This window comes from Dermacentor albipictus, unplaced genomic scaffold (assembly GCF_038994185.2).
Source record: "Dermacentor albipictus isolate Rhodes 1998 colony unplaced genomic scaffold, USDA_Dalb.pri_finalv2 scaffold_156, whole genome shotgun sequence".
Taxonomy (NCBI): domain Eukaryota; kingdom Metazoa; phylum Arthropoda; class Arachnida; order Ixodida; family Ixodidae; genus Dermacentor; species Dermacentor albipictus.
In genome coordinates this window covers 4,538-22,998 of record NW_027225710.1, presented here as the reverse complement: position 1 = coordinate 22,998, position 18,461 = coordinate 4,538, and the positions used below count along the sequence as shown (strand labels likewise).

Below are 18,461 nucleotides of genomic sequence, written 5' to 3'. Positions count from 1 at the left end.
TGCGCAGCGTCGACGAAGGCGACGTTGTCCTCAATCTTAGCCGCCAGGCTAAGGAGGGCCCTGGCCCTCACTTTACGTCTGCCGTAATTGTGTTGAGGGTGCATATTTCTAGGTATCTGGGATACTGAATACATTTCTCTGACTTTGGCGGGGAGCGCGCACTCCCTCTGTTTGGTGATACACGAACCATGACCGATATGCGCTAGTAGCTGTCTGCCGGCTTCCGTGGAAGCCAGTCTTGCAACTTGTGACATCTGCTGCGCCTCGACTATCTCTTCAAAGGTGTTGTGGACACCTAGCTCCAACAGCCTTTCAGTACTGGTGCTCTGTGGGAGACCCAGTGCCTTTTTTATGCTCTTGCGAATGATTGTTTCTACTCTAGCCGCATTCCTTCTGCTCCATTTGTGGGCCAGGGCTATATAGTCAATGTGGCTAATTAGGAAGGCGTGGAAGAGTCGCCTTAGATTATCCTCCGATAGCCCCCCCCCCCCTTTTTGTTGGCCACCCTCGTGATTAACTTTGTCATGAAATCGGCTTTGGTTGCAATGCACTCTAAGGTGTAGTCATTACTGCCGTCCTCCTCCAGGAACATGCCCAGGATTCTGATTCTGTGTACTACCGGAATGACGGATCCGGTCTCGGTGGTGATAGATATATCGGGAGGTGTCCCTTTCGTTGCACCGATTGTGCGTCGGCATAGTAGCAGTTCCGATTTCTTAGCCGACAGGCAGAGTCCTGCCTTCGCGAGAAACTCCTGAACGACTGTGATTGCTGTTTGTAATTTCTCTTCGATGTACCCGTCGCTACCTCCCTCGCACCAGACTGTGATGTCGTCGGCGTAGAAGACGTGACCGATACCCTCAATCTCGGCCAGCTTTTGGGAAAGATCTCTCATGGATAAGTTAAATAAAAAAGGGGAGAGGACTGCCCCTTGCGGGGTGCCTGTGGGTCCGAGATCGAATGTTCTCGAGCCCAGAGCTCTTAGGCGAATAGTGGCTTTTCTATCCTTTTGGAAGGAGCTGACGTACTTGTAGAATTTTTGTCCTAGACCAGCTTCTTTAATCGATTCGAGTATGTGAGAGTGTGTTACCTTGTCGAAGGCCTTTTCTAGGTCCAGTGCCAGGACGGCCCAGGTATCTCTGGAGACCTTGTCAATAATCTTATGTTTTAGAAGCAGCATTACGGCCTGTGTGGACATGGATGGTCTGAATCCAATTTGATTAAACGGAAATAGATTCCTTTCCTCTGTGAATTTAGTGGTCCTATGGAGAATGATGTGCTTGGCGACCTTTCCCACACAGGAAGTGAGTGAAATCGGCCGGAGCGAGCCAAGCTCTAAGGTTTTTCCTGGCTTCGGGATGAGGATTACGGTCGCATTACGCCACTCCAGTGGTACCTCGCCTGTCTCCCAAACCTCGTTGATTTTATTTGTGAGGAGCTCGATGGCCCCATCATCCAAATTCTTTAAGAGTTTATTTGTGATCACATCGGGACCCGGTGCTGATCTGCAATTGAGTTCGTATAATACCTCTCTCACCTCCGCGTACGTGAAAGGGGAGCTCAGAGGGTCCGTTTCGTTCTCGTGTGTCGCAGAGAGGTAGTCATTGTTTGAGCCGGGTTCGATACAGAGGTACCTCGAGGCCAACTCGTCTGTAATTTGTTTCTCGGTCATACCAGAGTTTTTTAATTTGTTGATGAGCCTATCAATAGTGAGCCTCTGATGGGCTTTGGATTGTTTGTCCCCAAGCAGATGCTTGAGGATGTTCCATTTTGCTCCACTCCTCATTTGCCCGTCGACGGCGTTGCATACTTCGTCCCATTGCTGCCGAGCGAGGGTTTGGCTATGTTCATCTATTTGCTTATTAAGTTCTGCAATCTTTTTGCGTAGGCGTCTATTTAACTTTTGTGTTTTCCATTGTGCCTGTAGCACGTTTTTGGCTTCTAGCAGGTGTGCTAATCTACTGTCCATGCGCTCTACCTCTTTGTCCGTCTCTATTTCCTTTGTGGAAGCAGCAACGTCTTCTCGGAGGCGGGCGAATAATTCCTCTAACGAGCTGTATTTAATCTTGTCCTTCTTTCTGATATCTCTAAAGAGGTCCCAATCCGTTACTCTGAATTTTCTGAGAGGCGGTGATGACACTCTTATCGCGAGGCTGCTGATGTAGTGATCACTGCTGAGGTTCTCTTGTAAATTGGTCCATACCGGTTCCTCCCCATTCCTAACCATGGTCAGGTCTGGCGTGGTATCCCTGCTGCTGAGTTGCCAATTCTGGTGGGGTATGTTGGATCGGTGACCAAGGTGAGACCGCAGGCTGCTATCTGTGCCGCGAGGGCCTTGCCCTTGGTCGTGTCTTTGATGTAACCCCAATCTTGGTGTTTTGCGTTAAAGTCCCCTGCTATAATAAGCGGATGATCGCCTGCAATTTGACATGCCTTCTGGAAGAGAGCGTTAAACGTCTCCCTTCTGTCGGCTGGCGAGCTGTACACGTTCAGAATGAAAACGGATTGGTTGAGTTTAGCGTTTTGGATGAGCTCGATCATGATGTGTTCGACTTTTAAGTTTGGCCTTACGTCGTGACGTAAATAGGTGAGGCTCTTTGAGACGAGTGTCGCTATTCCTCTTTTGCCCTCCGAAAAGTGCGCTTCTGCATGGTAGTCGCGAAGAGCGATCACATCGGTGAGTGTTTCCTGAAGGAGGATTACCGACGGCCTTTCGTTAGCAGAGCTAAGTAGTTGTTGCAAGACTGCCTTCCTTTTGCGGAAGCTGGCGCTATTCCATTGCCAGATAACTAGATTGCTTGAGTTAGCCATTTTACTTACGTAGTGGGGACGTACCGAGCAGCGCAAGCTGTCTGTCGGATTCTAAAATTTGGAGCCTCGCTGTGTGCTCGTTCAGTTGGAGCTTGGTGGGGCTAATTTCGGAAACTATGTCCAATCTTAGCTGGTCAAGCAGTTGCTTGATCCCTGAGACGTTAAGCGTCTCCTCATCGTCCAGGGCTCGGGGCTCGCCCTCCGTTTAGCGCCTCTGTTAAGAGAGGCGGCTGCTGCGGCAGCTTGGCCGCCGATCACGCGTTCTCTCTGCTGCATTTCCTGCAATAATGACTTAATTTCAGACAGTTCCTTTTTTAAGAGACGCGTTTTCGCGCTCAAGTGATTGAATTTTGCCTAGCGTTTGCTCTTGGAGTTGCCCTTGTTGTGCGGGAGCACGGGTCTCACCTGTTTTGGGTGCCTTTTCCGCCCAGGTGGGTTGTGAGTTGATCTGGACCCGGGATCTGCTCCTGCATCTCGATCTAGAACGTTGCGCGGTGGCGTTCCTGAGAGCGTTCGTAGTTGGCGTTGTGGCTGGAGCTGGGGTTCCTCGACCCCCAGCGTTGCTCGTTGCGTTTTTCTTCTTGTTGCCGCGTTTCCTTCCTCTTCTGCGTCGTCTCCTCACGACATAAGGAACTTGATACCTGTTTTTGCAAGTTCGGTCGCCGGTGAGGTGAGCGTCTCCGCAATGCGCGCACTTGGGTTGCACACATTCTTGTCCGTTTGTGGTTTGCAATGTTCCGCACTTTTCACACACTTTGTCGGTCGGTCTGGGGCAAACGTCGTGCCAATGACCGACCCGTCCGCAGTTGCGGCAAGTGTCTATTTGCCTCTGGTACAGCGTGCAGCGCACCATGTTGGGGCCGCAGCACACATAGTTGGGCACTTTCATGCCATTGAACAGCATGATCACGGTAGTCGACTCTTTTGCGCCTGACTCCGAGCACCATCGGGTTTCTGGGTGTGACAAAAAGGCTTTGAAGTGCAGCTTCGGGCAGATCGGCATCGACGCCTCTGGCCGAACCTCTTCAGGTATTACCCGGAGGCGTAATGTATGCCGTGATAGGGTGCCGTTTATCCGCCAAGATAATCTCTCGGACCTGGGAGTATGCACTGGCGTTCAATTCGAAGGGTGTGCTTATAATAAAGATATTCTGCATTGCATTCGCACACACGATACCCTCCTCGACTGCCACTGGGGGCAGCTTGGCCGCCATTAAAATGGCGTTCGTGACTTTGATCTGACTGCATTTTCGCACGTCCAGCCCTCCCCCCGGGCGGACGACAACTCGAAAGTGGGATTTAGGCAGGCGCGGTAGCCTGGAGGCTGCGGCAACATTTCTTAGCTAGCTGGCTTGTTTGGCGCCAACGCGGGCGCCTTTTTGCTTTGCCTTGCGCGTCTCGTTCTCGACGCAGGTTTTGTCGGCGTTCCGCTTTCTGTGCGCGGTAATCCAGCCATTGGACTCGGCGTCTTCTTTGGAGATTTGCTCTCCCTCTACCATTGCCTCGTAAGGCATGGCGGAATCTTCTAGAACGCTCTTGGGCGTCGGCTAAGCGAGCGGCCGCGCCTTCCCGCGCTACGGCGGAGCCGATGTCGTGCTAAGCCAAAATAGGCTTAACCCTTGGTGTCGGAGAAAGGACCCACAAAAAAAGGTTTCAGTGGACCCACCGTGATAGATGCGCCATCCAATTGCGCCTTGTAACTTCCCGGAGTCGTTGCAGTAGAAATTGTGAGGAAAAAGTACATTGGAACAAGTAGGACAACTTCGGTTGGCGGAGCTGATGCAGACACATCCGCACGTCACGCCGCCCAAAGAAAGGAAGGACGCTTGATTCTGCAGAGGGAGCAAAGCGAAGCGTCGTCAGGGGCGAGAGAGTCCGGGCCGCGACCCGCCTCGCACCGGTCCTCGTACAGCCCCAATGCGCGCGTGGCGCGCCATCTGTCGGGGCAGAGCCGTACATGGACAGGAGGGGTCTTCTGTGTTTGCCGCCAGATGGCTCTGCGTGTGCGGAAAGCGCAGAAGAAATGTAGCGGAAACACACTTCGCTACTCGTATAATTGCGACTTATCTAAGGTACATGTTCATAATTACCGATATACACCGCAGTATAACTTTCCACGGCTCGTTTCGAAGGCAACACCGCATTCACTAGAGGCGCGTTTGTACCGCTTGGAAGCATCGAACTCGTGGCTGAGTGGTAGCGTCTCCGTCTCACATTCTGGAGACCCTGGTTCGATTCCCACCCAGCCCATCTTGGAAGTTGCTTTTTATTTATGAAGTGCCTGCCGTGATTTATAGCTCACGGCCAACGCCGCGGACCCCGATACCGACGCCGACGACACCGGCTTTTCTGCGACACGAGCTCCTTAACGCTATCGCGTTAAAAGGAATCGCATGCTGCATTTGTTACGAAGTATAACGCGACACGGGGGGCCGGCCATGGAGTTGATGCGGCGGCAAGCCTTGCAGGAATGCAATGTCGCCAAAGTGAACTCGGCGCAGCTTTATCACGGCCACAGTCTGGCCTGTCTGACCACGAGTTTAAGCAAACTTTGTACCGATCCCCTTTACCCGGCTGTGCCAAGCCTCAGCTTCACTACAGATGGCAGTAGTTGTCTAATCGATCTGATTGGTCGACGAGTCAGGCGCTTCCAGCATGTCATTCAGCCACCCGTGAAGTCGGATACGTCAGGCCGGAGACGTTCAGACGGCTAAATTTCACCCTGTGCATTAAACGCGACCCGCAGCAGCGCGGTGATCAGTTGTTGCCTCGGCGCTAGCAGATAAATGCCCGGCGAGCGAGCGTTTGTTTGTCGAAGGTGCGAACGCAAAACGCTCGCTTCATTGAACCCGAACAGCATGCTGCTGCTCAGCCAAGCTAGCGCGCCATGCACTCATTTCTGGCTGACCCGATGTGCAATAGGACAGGTTCTATTCCTGCGCCAGTCACACTATACTATAGAGCGTCCAATTTTCGCCGATGTAGTGTAACTGCGCCACGCTTGGATCGCGTCCGCGTTAAGCCAGACTATAAGGCTCCTTTAGCTTGGCCAAAGAAATGCGCTCTACTTCGAGCTGAAGCAGAACGCATGGAGGCCCTGCTGTTGAACGTAGGCAACCGCTTCGAGAAGACCGGCTGGACTCGGAGAACACTTCCCATTAACGGAACATCGCGGGCACGCAACGGCATTGTCAGCAGCTAACAAAGTATAACTCTGTGGCTAATAGATGTGCGGGACTTGGACACTGATACACCGGAACGGAATAAAAGCAAGACAAACCGACATCGTGTGCGTTGCTTGTCCACATTCTTCGGTGTACGTCACTTTTGCCGCGATGCGTTTTTTTTTCTGTTTCGGTATGGAAACCATCGAGTTTTGCGAGCGGTTTGGGGCGCAAGGACCTGTAGTTCAAGCGTAAGACTTTACATAGGGGCTACTCGATTTCGAAATTATCTGAAACTGGGCTTTTTACGCTGTGCAACATTTCGTTGCACTTGGTCGTTAAATGCCCTCCAATTATTTGAACGTCACTAATGTATGGCTTACAGAAAGGTAATTATGTCGGTTGTGCTTTCATTTCATTGAGCGTCTAACTTTGAGCCTTTATCAAAACTTCTCCTTAGGCGTCTGTGGTCTAATCATTTTTGTATGCCCTACAAAGTCCATCAAGAATCGCGCCCTAGAGTACCTATCATCGTACTTTTAGCATGTATCTCTACGGCGAAGTAGATGATACTATGTTCTTACGTGGTTCACAGTGTCATTGCTCACTATTTGAAGCTCAGAACGACAAAAAGCTGAGCCAGTTGGTAAGGATTCGTTATGCAAAAAAGGTGAGGCGCGCAGACAGGACACAAGACAAGACCAGAGAAGTTCGTGTTGTCCACTTGTCTTCTCTTGTGTCCTGTCTGCGCACCTAATCTTTTTTGCATTATGATCTCTATTACGACTCCTATTAGACTTTTCCCGCAGCCTTCGACGATGAAGGCTTGATGTGCGTAAATGATCAAGTAACGTGGCTAAATGGCTGCCTATTCAAGACATTCCGTGGCGTTGTTCACGACGGTATGCTGCATCCTTCATATAAATCCCCTCACGTTGAAAGTGCCATTGAATGTGTACATATTTAATGAAAATGCAGGCTGCCTTCTTACCAAAGCCCTTGAATTCTACGCCAATGCTCTTTCTTGCTGCTTTACTATAATTGTAATTATGGCGAGAGAAAATGTTTGAACCGCCGTGTCTGAGGGGCAGTGAGACGATTGGACAAAGAAGTAGAAGAGTGCGCGGTGGGGCGCGGCGAGAGGCACCCGATGAGAGCGCGAACTGTCGTTCGGAACTGGACTGCTCGGCAGAACGATCACGGGTGGCGACGACCTGTTGGGACCCGTTTCAGATGCGATTGCGACGGCTACCGGTCCGTCTAGATGGCACAGCCGGGTAGCCCAAGCACGACCGGCTAACGGTCCGCTCGGGCAATCGCCCGAGGCTCACCTGCGGCTAATGGTCCTTCACTGGTGACAGTGCCTGTGGTCCCGCCTGAGAGCCGCTGCCAAAACCGAACAACGCTGCCGTTCGCGTGGCCGCCGGCAGTGCTTCCAGCCCTGTTACACTGGCAGGAACCTGAAAATAGTAAAGCGTAATTGCTCGGCTCAAGATTCTCAAAATGTATCGATGGTTCTGTCCCTTCCCGGTTGTCACCGGACATTGTGTGATCTAACTGATTGCGTTACGCGAATTTTCTAGTGCTTTCTGGAATGGATGTGGGTATTAGCGATTATTCTCGAACCTTCGTAGGGTCATGTGTAAAAGCCGACGCGCTGGATGCGCTGGTCAAGTTTTATTCATCGCCGACTGTCCTCGCCGCTACATTTGTCCTGTAGTGGGCTCTGGCTCACCCAATAAAAAGTTCGTTGTGGGATTGCCACGTTTTGCTACCGCGTTCTTCTCCGTCATCCGTCACTACACAACGCGGTATTCTATATATATATATATATATATATATATATATACATATATATATATATATATATATATATATATATATATATATATATATATATTATAACGAAGAATAGTAGCCTGCCTGCACCACAGCACCATCGCTACCGGCATGAGCTCGTGGTTGCTGTCCTTCGCCGAGCTACCCGTTCGCGACCGTTGCTAATAAATCTCCTAGCAGGTGGTGGAGGTGCGGGTGTTCGACCACCCTGGAACTTCGGAGTAGCACTCTACCCCCCATCATGCCCGACGACGCACCCACTGCTCCAGCTCCTCCAACGGCGCTGGCCACCTTGGTTTGTGCCGGTGCTTTGCGTCAGCGAGGTCCCCCTATCTTCTCCGGCACAGATGACAAAAACGTTGAAGATTGGATCTCGACTTATGAGCGAGTGAGTGCCCAGCAACCAGTGGGACAATGTTACCAAGTTAAGAAACGTCGCATTCTATCTAACGGACGTTGCGAAACTATGGTTTCTAAACCATGAAGCCGACTTCACTTCATGGTTGGTCTTCAAGACCAAATTAACCCAAGATTTTGGTCGGCTAGTGGTAAGAAAGCTTCGCGCAGAACAGCGTTTGCGCACGCGATCCGAAGAGACCGGAGATAACTTCACGAGCTACATTGAAGACATTGTTGACCGTTGTAAACGGGTGAATGCATCGATGTCAGAGGAGGAGAAGATCAAACATATCATGAAGGGTATTCAGGACGACGCGTTTCAAATGTAATTATCGAAGAGTCCTCATACTGTCGCTGACGTGATAGAATTGTGCCAGAGTTAGAACGAGTTGCGCAGGCAAGGGCTTCACACCCGACGTTCCACCCCACCCGCCGACTCTCTGTCAAGCCTTGTAGTCGACGACAACCATGCTGCTCTGTTCGTAAAAATTCAGGAATTCGTTAGCGCAGAGGTCGCCCGCCAGCTAGCTTTGATATCTTCTGTCCAGGAACCCTTACCCGCTTTGCTTCATATGATCGGCGACTTCATTCAAGAGCAAATATCTCAAGCCATTGCTCCAGCAGCTGAGCAGACACCAGTCACGGCACCTCTCACTTACGCTGAAGCAGTTTTCCGACCTCGTCCCCAAACGCCCTTGCCGCCCTCTATGCATCGACCACCGATATTATTGCCGCCATCTTTGCCGCTTGACGACCGACAGCATTTTCCGAATCCTCAACCACGACTCGGACCTTGCCCCCACCAGTAGCGCACCTTCGATGACCGCCCAATATGTTTTGCTTGCGGTGGTGCTGGTCACGTGATGCGCCATTGTCGTCGTTGCATGCTTCCTCTTCAGAACATCCGCGAGCGCCAAATTTCCCCGCTCCGTTTTCCTCCTCGCCTTCCAGCCTTCCTACCTCTTCCTTTTCCCCTGACCGCCCGACCGCGTCTACCCGCCGCTCATCATCACTCCGTCGTCGCTCGCTTTCTCCGATGCAGCGCCATCCCGTGTCCACCTAGCAGGAAAACTGATGGCCGCAGTTCCCGAGGCACGAACTGCGTCCACGTCGCTATGCCCAAGTCCTCGTCCCTCTCCAGCCAACGTAATTGAAGTCTCTGTCGAAGGAATCGCCGTTCTGGCACTTCTAGATACAGGAGTCGCCGTATCCGTAATTTCCGCCGAACTCTGCCGTACCCTAGGAAAGGTTTTGACGCCTCTCTGCGACTTCTCCCTTCGAATCGCGAACGCTCAAAATATAACGCTTCTCGCTGCCTGTACTGCTCGCGTCTTCATTCAAGGTCTACTGTATACCGTCGAATTCGTTGTGCTGCCCTCGTGTTCCCATGTCATTATATTAGGCTGGGACTTCCTTGCAAATAATAACGCCGTTATTGACTGTTGTCATGCCGAACTCGAACTTTCTGCACTTCCCGACCTTGAGACTATAGAAAATGACCATTCTAGTGTTAAACTGTTTGTGTCCGAAGACAATGCCATCCCTCCACGCTCTTCCCTGCTTGTGCCTGTGTCATGCGCCACTATTTCTCATGGCACTGTTCTCTTTACGCCCTCTGAGGTGCTCATTCACCGCCGATGTTCTCCGCAGACTTTTCCTCGCCTTACTCTTCGCAGTGGCGTCAGAAAAATGGTCATCGACAATCCCACGGCCTGCCCTTTAGCTTTATTTCATGGTGAATTCCTAGGCCTTGTTGAACCGGTCGACACCTTTTGCACCTTTGACGCTCCTGCCGTTTCTACTTCTGAGGACCTTGGTGCACTTACTTGTGACCCTGCGGTTGATCAGTCCCTCCTTGACGCTTTCCACTGCTCCATCGACAATGGCACGTCATCTTCAGAACGAAGCGAGCTTATTGCTCTCCTGCAGAGGTTCAGCGCTTCTTTCGACAGCCATGCTTCCGGTTCGGGCCGCACTTCAACCGTTTTTCGTGAGATAGATACCGGCAGTAACGCACCTTTCCGACAGTGCCCTTACCAAGTATCCGCATCTCAGCGCCGCGTCATTGACCACCAAGTTGCTGAAATGCTCAAGCGTGGCGTTGTGCAGCTTTCCAGCAGTCCCTGGGCATCACCGGGCGTCCTCGTTAAGAAAAAGGATGGCTCTATTCGATTCTGCGTCGACTACCGACGTCTGAACAAGATAACGCGCAAGGACGCTAACCCGTTACCGCGCATCGACGAAGCCCTCGACTGTTTGCAGGGACCTGGACCTGAGTTCTTTTCTTCGCTGGATTTACATTCCGGATACTGACAAGTCCCTCCGGCACCATCTGATCGACGTAAAACAACATTTGTAACACCTGACGGATTATACAAATTCATCGTAATGCCATTAGGCCTGTGTAACGCTCCAGCCACTTTTGAGAGAATGATGGATAATATTTTACGCAGCCTCAAATAGAACAGATGTTTATGCTACCTGGATGACGTAGTTGTCTTTTCCGCTAATTTCCGAACACATCTCAGCAGTCTCGAGCAAGTTCTGAAATGCCTTACTGACGCAGGACTTCAACTTAACTTAAAATAATGTCGTTTCCGTGACCGAAAGCTCACTATTCTTGACCATGTCTTATCGCGAGACGGCGTCCTTCCAGATCCAGCCAAGCTCCGCGCTGTCACCGACTTTCCGCAACCAAAGAAGTTAAAGGAGGTTCAAACTTTTCTTGGTTTATGCTCACACTTCCGACGTTTCATTCGAAATTTCGCTTCCATAAGTGCACCCGTGACAACCCTTCTAGGTGGCGAGAAAGAATTTTCCGCTTAATCGCCCGCCTGTGATGACGTTTTCACGAAAAACGCCACCTGCTAACCTCGCCACCTATCCTCCGCCAGTTCGATCCTGCAGCCCCCACAGAGGTCGACACCGATGCCAGCGGCGTCGGACTGGGCGCCGTACTCACGCAAAGAAAAGAGGGGTTTGATGAATATGTCGTTGCCTACGTGAGCCGAACTCTGACAATGGCTGAGGCTAATTAGTCTATTACAGAAAAAGAGTGTTTAGCCATTATTTGGACCCTTGGAAAATTCCGTCCTTATTTGTATGGTCACCCTTTCAATGTCGTTACTGACAATCACGCCCTTTGTTGGCTGTGTACCCTTAAGGACACATCTGGCCGACTTGCTCGCTGGGCCCTTAAGCTACAGGAGCACGACATCCGCGTTCTCTACCGCTCCGGCCGCAAACACACGGATGCTGACGCCCTTTCTCGCTCACCAGCCGCCGCTGACTGCGCTTGCCTATCCGCCCTTGAGCCCACACTTCCATCTCATGCACTGCGCAATATGTCGTCGGAGCAGCGCAAGGATCAATGGATCAGTGATCTCATCAGCATCCTTTCTGATCCTTCGACCTCTTCACCATCGCGCGCTCTTCGCCGCCAGGCTACCCACTTCTGCATTCGCGAGGGCCTTCTTTATCGTCGTAATTACCTCTCTGACGGTCGCAAGTGGCTTCTCGGGATACCCCGCCATCTCCGTGACCTTATCTGCGACGCTTTCCACGCAGACCCTCAGTGCGCACATGCCGGCCTCTTCAAGACCTATGCTCGACTACGCATCCGGTTTTATTGGCGCGGCATGTATAACTACGTAAGAAAGTTGATTCGCTCCTGTGCTCAGTGCAACGCCGAAAATCGCCTCCCGGACAAGTCTACCCGTCACAACCCCTTGCCTGCCCTAGTCGGCCCTTTGAACGTGTTGATATAGATATATACGGACCACTACCCTCCACTCCAGCAGGCAACCGCTGGATTATTGTTGCAGTGGATCACTTGACCCGTTATGCTGAAACAGCTGCTCTGCCGACTGCCACCGCCCGCGACGTTGCATCGTTTCTGTCACGACATTCGCTCTTCGCCACGGTGCCCCTCGCGAACTTCTGAGCGATGACGGCCGAGCCTTTCTTTCCGATGCTTTGAAGGCACTACTTGACGAATGTGGAATCGTCCACCGCACCAGTACAGCGTACCATCCACAAACTAACAGCATGACCGAGCGCTTCAACCGTGCTCTTAGCGATATGCTCTCGATGTACGTCGCCTCTGATCATTCAAACTGGGACCAAGTTCTCCCTTTCGTGACGTATGCGTACAATACTGCGGCCCACGCAACTACTGGCTTCTCCCCTTACTTTCTCCTATACGGACGAGAACCTTCTACTACACTCGATACCATTCTTTCATATACACCTGACGCGTCCGAAAGTACTCCGCTATCTGAAGTTGCTCGTCATGCCGAGGAATGCCGTCATGGCGAGGAACTTTTTCGCCTGGCTCTCTCGTATGGCCTCGGGTGCCCGCTACTACATCCGGCCTCTCCTTAAAACTTGTCGCAAAATACCTAGGACCCTATCGCCTTCTGCAGCAAACGTCCTCCATCAATTACATCATAGAGCCCCTCACGCCATCGACGGAGCTATGCCATCACGGCCGCGAACTTGTCCACGTCGATCGCATTAAGCCGTACTACGACCCAATAGTAGTCTCTTCGCCTTAATCCGCCAGGATGGCGCCTTTTTCTGGCGCCACAGCACCATCGTCATCGCTGCCAGCATGATCTCGTGGTTGCTGTCCGTCGCCGAACGCTTCTGACGGCTACCCGTTCGCACCTGTTGCTAAAAAATCTCTGAGCAATATATATATATATATATATATATATATATATATATATATATATATATATATATATTGTGAAGATGCTTACAGCATCGAAATAGAAGGTGGAATTTTTTTACGTTATCATTCCCTCTCATTTACATCTTTGTTGCTTCTGCTTACTCACAGGCGGTGGGATTACTCGACCGCGAAAGTTTTTAAACATTTTGGGCGAGTTGACTTTAACACCAAGCGGCCACGCATACGCAACAAAACACAAAAAATGAAGAACATAGCACAGTTTTAGTTCATTTGTTATTTTTTTACATATTGCATTTAGAGTTTATTGCTTCATGAAATGAACGGAATCGGAACGTTTTCGTTTTGTGCATTAAACGGTCACTCCTAGGCTTGTGAACAATTTTCAAGTGTTGCGAACAAAGAACCCTGGCTCTAAAAGGTATTGAAAGGAGACTCAATAACGCACGAATGAAAGAAGTGAAAGCATGAAATGGCACTTCCGTGCGAAAATGTTTACGTACCATCCGCTGAATAGAACCCGCTCTGCTCTGAAAAAGTAATTTATCAATGCATTAGTATTGATTTCGCATGTCACGCAAACAAAATGCTTGCAGTCTGATTCAAAGTTCTGTAGATATTTTTATTATTGGCATTATTTCTTTATTGTCACTATAGCGATACCTTATATATAAAAAAATATATAGGTGGAGCGTATGTGGCGTTGTTTTTCATTAAGGAATTCTTGAGCGAGACGGACATAGTTTGCCCGCTAATAATATGAGCTTCAGGTGACTAATTGCCAAACATTAGGCAATTACAGCTTCTTAGTGCCTTGTGGGCTGCTGTTGAAGGGTAGACTTGGGAGGCATTCAACATTTAAGGCACCCCTGTTTGCTAGGCTCGTGAAACTCGCACCTAATTGTAGATATTTAGCACTGTTGCGAAAAGACATTGCATAGGTTTGGACGGAAAAACAGCAAGAAAGCTTTCTGAGATTGCGTGAGGCTCTTATTCAAGCACCTGTGCTCAGCTATTTTGATCCAATTAAACCCGTGACGCTATCAATTGATGCAAGCCAGCTGGGAGTAGGCGCTGTGCTGAAACAGGATGCGCAGCCTCTTGCTTTTTCCTCACGGACACTCACAGAGGCACAGACAAGATGCGCTCAAATCGAAAAAGAAACTTTAGCTATTGTTCATGGATGCACCAAATTTCATGACTACATTTTTGGACAGCATGCTGTAACAGTTGAAACTGACCACCGCCCCTTAGTGGCGATATTCAGTAAGCCGCTATACCAGTGCCCGCTACGTCTGCAACGCATGCGCCTAACTCTTCAGCGCTTATCCTATCATTGTGACGTACAAGCCTGGCAAAGAGCTGTTCCTCGCTGACGCCTTATCAAGGTTTCCTAGTAAAAGATTCTTGGACGAAAACGAGCAGTTTCAAGTAAATGTTCTTGAATGTGTTTCAGCCTCTCAACGCTCCCTGCAAGATTTACTAGCAGCAACCAATGATGACGACACCCTCGTAAAGCTACGGGAGTACGCGAATACAACGTGGCCTCTTCACAAGCAAGAAGTCCCGCAGCCACTTAGGTCGTATTGGGCGTACCGGGATGAGATACATGCACAGGACGGCCTCGTGTTTCGAAGCAACTAGGTAAATGTACCACAATCAAAGATATGGGAAATGATGAGTCTTCTTCACGCGGCACACGTGGGAGTGGATAAGATAAAGGCGAGAGCAAGGAACGTGATGCTCTGGCCCAATATTTCCAGCAACATTGAGCAGTTCTGTAAAGCCTGTAAAGTGTGCCAAAAGCATCAGCCTCGACAGCCTAAATTGCCACTCCTGAGTCATGATGTGCCCTCACTGCCATGGCAAGTTGTCGGCATGGACTTGTTCTTCTTTGAAGGCCACGAGTTCGCCCTTATTGTCGACTTCTACTCCTTCTTTGAAATTCGAGAGTTTCGTACAACAACGGCGAGCTCTCTTAACACGTGGTGTTCTCAAATTTTCTCAGTCCATGGCTTGCCCAGGACGTTGTGCACTGACAATGGTCCGCCTTTTAACAGCAGTGAGTTTAAGGACTTTCTCAACACCTTGGCTATTGATCACATCACCTCAAGCCCCTATCATCCGCGTTCCAATGGCATGACTGAGAGAGCGGTTTAGGAAGCAAAAAAGCTGTTAAAGAAGTGTGCCTTTAAAATGCCTGTGTTTCAAATGGCATTGCTTGAATGGCGCAATACCCCACGTGATGATGTGCTCCAGTCCCCCGTGCAGAGCCTGATGGGACGCCAGACTAGGACGCTTCTACCAGTACCTACCAGCCACTTGGAACCACGGACAATTCCCCCTGACGTGGTCCAGGGCCGCCTTCAAGAAATACGCCAACGACAGAGGACCTACTACAACCGTGGCAGCAGGAACATGCCGCCTGTGATGCCAGGTTAGCAGGTCACAGTGTACGATACCAACCAGTGGATCTGGTCTCCCGCCGTCTTTCTCCGACCAGCCGATGAACACCGCTCAACGATAGTCAAGACTGAAGACGGCCGGGAACTTCGGCACACACGAGAGCACGTCCGCCTAGTAGACCCACAGCCGGAAGTGAGCCTCCTGCCCGAAGACGTATCTTCCACAGAGCCCCCGCAAGAACTATGTTGAAGCACAAGACTTCGACGCGAGCCCTGTCGGTACCCTCAACAAGAGACACGGTAACCACGTCTTAAGTTCCCCTGTAAAAGGGAAGATGAAGCAAGGCTGAATAGTTGCTACGTCACGCCTATATGTATGCACTGCGCATGACCCACTGCGGCACTACTTTGTATATATATCCCGTTCATTCTTGCAATAAAGTCGTTCATTGCCTGACCGCGACTCGCCTACAATGTCAAGCCTAAAAATATTAAAACGAAAGAAGCACTGGGGGAAAACGCAGTTTTTAACCCCTTAACTGGAAACCGCCTCAGTAGACGCGGCTATAAGTTGACCCCGCCATGTGCAGAGCGTCTATCAACGCAGGATTCGCTCTCCCTGTTGAAAAGTGTAATTGAAAAAATACATTTTTTACATCGAAGCTGTACACCTGTGTCCCGCAATGCATTTCTCTTGTCCGTGGACGAAAATGTGTGCCAGCCCCTGAGTTTGTACAGTGCTCGGCTGACCCATGGCGAAGGTGGAGGAATCTTCACGCGCTCTGCCCTAATAACAAGTAATGAATGAAATAAGTCAAGCAGGATCCATTGTTTCTAGTTGAAGGGTACACTGGAATCCTTTGCGAACAGCACATGTATTCACGAGCAGGAAGCATTTCCATGTACGCAAAGGACAAAATATGTGTGCAAACATATGCCCTTGACATAGACGAGCCAGTAACAACACACATGAATTCTGAAAAGTGACATGATTGCAACCGCAAGAACTCAGTTTGTTTTTCAAGCAAATCCTGGGATGTATATTGATGTTGCCCTGGGTGCTGCCCCCATCTCCATTCATGATTATCTCAAACAACCTGGTGTAGTGAAAAGTTGGGTAACAATATGTGTAATACCTGTAATTATTGGTACTATTCGAAGTGCCGTAAAAAATACGTCCCGTGTTTTAAAAACAATCCTAAAAAGCTCCGCGAGGTCCAGGCATTCTTGGGTAAATTATTCCCCACTTAAGGGGTCAATTGTTTAGAACAAATGCAAAGCAAAAGAAAAGTGAATGTGGGCGAAAAAATACCACATAGACCCGGTGGAAGACGAACCCACATCCTTCGCAATTCCTCCAAGAATCTCTCAGGACTTTACCACATCCGCCGGGTGGGGTAGCCGAGTCTTTCGTGTAAGTTTTCATGAACTGGCTGACCATGGTCTGGGCGGCCCACCAGTTATATCACAGCCAAAAATCGAGCACAAATGAGTCAACGATGTGTACATAAGCTCAAGAAACATGGATCGTCCTAACCCTTTTTTTCTAAGGCGACCTGTACTGCCTACGCTTTCTTCGCGTAGAACCATCACCGTGCTCCTAGCCATTAGGCCTCATGGTCGGAGGACTAGGCGCGATACAACTGTATCGTCACTTATCTTAGCCACACACAAAATAGTCAAATTGCGTACACATCTATCGTGCGTTAGTACTACAAGAAAGACCATAACAAAACGATAGCCGCTTACCCATCGTTGCACTGAGCAAGGTAGATAAAGATGTAGATCTTGTGATCGACTGGCTCGAGGAAAGCTGCTCTTCTTTCTTATCACGTATGTGGCTCCTACCCACTATGGCGGATTGGCAAAGAAATGGTTACATTATTTGAATCTGTAGTGAATACATTTCCGAATATCTTTGGGCTTAGCGCTTTGTACAGTAGGATTGCTTGTTGAAATAAATCAGTAAAATCACATCGAACGAATAAGAGTTAATTTCAAATTATACAAAAAAGGAAGATGGAATTCCGTTCTATTGTGTAAGAAACCTGCGCCCACTAGTTTTGCTGGAACGGGAAGCGCTTCACCTATGTCTGGGGCTACCAAAGTTTGTAGCCAACGCTGGGCTCTACAAGGAATCACGATTACCTTCCCTTGAAATGAGATTTAAAATACTCACCGTTCACACATTCATACGGCTCTATGAATCCCCACTGAGAAAGTTCCAGTCCATCTTCATCAAACCACGAGCCCAATTTTTGGGAGTCAAACGGCCCCAGTTTCACACGCCACAAGTGATTATATTACAACCATTCTTGAATGCGTTAGATGTAAATATAAATGATGTAATCACAGAAAACAGCATCTCAAATTCTCTAGTTATTACTTATGATGACTTATACCCAAATAATGCAAAGCAGCTTCCCCCACATATTCCTAACGGCTTATTCCAGGATCACTTGAATCAGCTCCACACTAACGTAATTATAGTAACGGATGCTTCGCAGAGTGAGGAAATGGCAGGAGTTGGATTTTTTTCAGCTTCATTGGACTGGTCTTTTTCTATTCAGCTTCTCAACTTGACTCCAATATACCTAGCGGAATTTCTAGATGTTGTCCTAGATTTACGAAAGCTACAATCTTCCAGAACAATCGCTGTAATAATCACTGATTCTTTGTCGCTGTGCACCTCACTTACTTCTCCCGGCGGGTCACACATATTAAAAATATTAAAAACTTTGTACTCGGTGGTTCTAAGACATTTGCGAGGCTCACGATTATTATGCGTACCTGGGCACAAAAACATATTTATGAGGTGGCAGACAGTTTGGCGAAGGCATCTATCAGCGACCGGGTTCTTCCCCTTCTTCAAACGATGAGTTTTATCACGTCCGCCAGGCTCAGAAGATATATCATTTTAACACCACAATCAAACCTTAAATCATCCTTAGAACTGTACCACTTGCAATTGTCTTGGAGCAAGAAATTTTGCAAAACAAGACAAACAGAAGTCACATTAACGAGACTGCGTTGCCGAGTCCCACCTCTAAATTTTATATGCCCCGATCTGGTCTGGTAATACCCTCATTGTGCCATTTTCGTAACGCATTAGAGACAATTGAGCACTACTTACTGGAATGCCGGCGTTTC

The 18,461-nt window shown here is 49.4% G+C and overlaps 1 long non-coding RNA gene across 1 annotated transcript; it reads right to left on the bottom strand.

The window, feature by feature from the left end:
• Nucleotides 1-517: 517 nt before the first annotated feature.
• On the bottom strand, nucleotides 518-13,436 carry LOC139053568 (uncharacterized). Its single transcript, XR_011510570.1, has 3 exons — nucleotides 13,410-13,436; nucleotides 7,307-7,435; nucleotides 518-4,808 (listed from the first exon to the last, which is right to left on the bottom strand). It is a non-coding gene; the product is annotated as an uncharacterized lncRNA (long non-coding RNA).
• Nucleotides 13,437-18,461: the final 5,025 nt, after the last annotated feature.